This window comes from Chrysemys picta, chromosome 12 (genome assembly GCF_011386835.1).
Source record: "Chrysemys picta bellii isolate R12L10 chromosome 12, ASM1138683v2, whole genome shotgun sequence".
In the NCBI taxonomy this organism is placed as follows: domain Eukaryota; kingdom Metazoa; phylum Chordata; order Testudines; family Emydidae; genus Chrysemys; species Chrysemys picta.
Genome location: NC_088802.1, coordinates 56,959,128 through 56,960,869, shown reverse-complemented (window position 1 = coordinate 56,960,869; position 1,742 = coordinate 56,959,128).

The following is a 1,742-nucleotide window of genomic DNA, read 5'->3' as shown; positions in this document are numbered from 1 at the left end:
GGGACCCCCCGGGGGGGCTTCCAGAGCAGCAGCACCACCCACGCCACCCCCAGCCAGGGTCACCTGACCTGTGCCAACCCCGCCAGGGGAGTCTGCCCCCTTCCCCCCCCCCCGCTCCTCTCCCACTGCCAACCCCCCCCCCCCCCGCCAGGGGAATCTGCCCCCTTCCCCCCCTGCTCCTCTCCCACTGCCAGCCCCCCCCCCCCCCGCAAGGGTCACCTGAACTGTGCCAACCCCCCCCCCCCACTTGCGTGCAAAACAGCAAGAGCGTGCACACTGGGTGCACACTGCACTGGGACTTTTGTTGCGAAAAACACCCAGTTTTGGCAACAAAAAACTTCCACCCCCTCGAGAGACTTTTGTCTTTTCCCCTCCCTTTAGTGTCGCCAAGGAGCCAGTGTAGACACTGCTGCTCAGGGCCACCACAGGATTCTGGGGGCCTGGGGCAAAGCGGGGTAGCTGTGGCGCTTGTACTCACCTGGGTCTTCGGCGGCGGGGCAGTCGCTCCGCGTCTTCGGCAGCACTGAAGGACCCACCGCCAAAATGCTGCCAAAGACCCGGCGCGACTGAAGGGCCCCCCGCCACCGAAATGCCGCCGAAGACCCGGACTGCCGCCAGGCCAGGGCTTGCGGGGACCCCGTGGGCCCGGGGCCTAGGGCAAATTGCCTCACTTGCTCTCCCCTCTGGGCAGCCCTGCTGCTGCTTCCGCCAGTATCCCACAATGACTGCCCTGATCGCTCTGCTCAGTGTTTTGATCTCCGCTGCCCTGCAAGCAGGCGCCCTCCAGGAAGTATCTGTGTGCTGCTCCCTTTGGGAACCGACAAAGAGCAAATCATTGGCCTGCTCCTGTTCTGCCTGGCACTAGGAACACAGTGGCTGGCACGGCAGACTGCTGGGCTGCTTTGCCATTCGGAGAGCTCACAGAGCTGCTCGTGACGCTGCTCCCGGCAGCGGAGGGGGCTGCGGGAGAACTCGGAGAGAATCCCAAGATGGGCAGTGCTCAGCTCTACCTTCCCACAACACTGCACTGTGGGATACAGACCCCGGTGCATTGCTCACCCTGTCCACGAGGGTGTCCCCAAAGTGGACGTGATCTGTCGACAGAGGGAGCAAGCGTGAATGCCCTTTGGCGATTTTTGTTTTGTCGACTTTTGGGTGTCGACATAAGTTTTTTCACCAAAACTTGGTAGTGTAGACAAGCCCTGACTTTCCAGAAGCACATGTCCCTGGCCGGAGCAGGCACTAGCCTCAGCATTCATGTCTTTCTGGCAGCATCTCGCTAGGACCCTGACCTGCTCCACGGCCCTGGCCATTTACTGGGTCGCTCGATTTGGGCCACAGCTGTTCTGGGAACTCTGGGTGAATCCATTTAACTTCTCGCAGCTGGTGCTGAGTCCTGCCAGGGTCTGTCTCTCCCATACCCTGAGTCAGGAAAGTCTTGGCATAAGCTAAGCACAGAAGAGTGGCCACGCTGGGTCAGACCAATGTCCATCTAGACGGATACTCTGACTTCCACCCGTGGCCAGGGCCAGGTGCCCCAGAGGGAGTAAACAGAACAGGGCAATTATCAAGTGAGCCATCCCGTCATCCAGTTCCAGCTTCTGATGGAGGGTATGAGATACCCACCGCATGGGGCTGTGTCCCTGACCATCTTTGCTAATTGAAATTTATGGATCTATCCTCCAGGAACTTGTGTAATTTTTTTTTTAACCCAGTTATAGTTTTGGCCTTCACAGCATCCT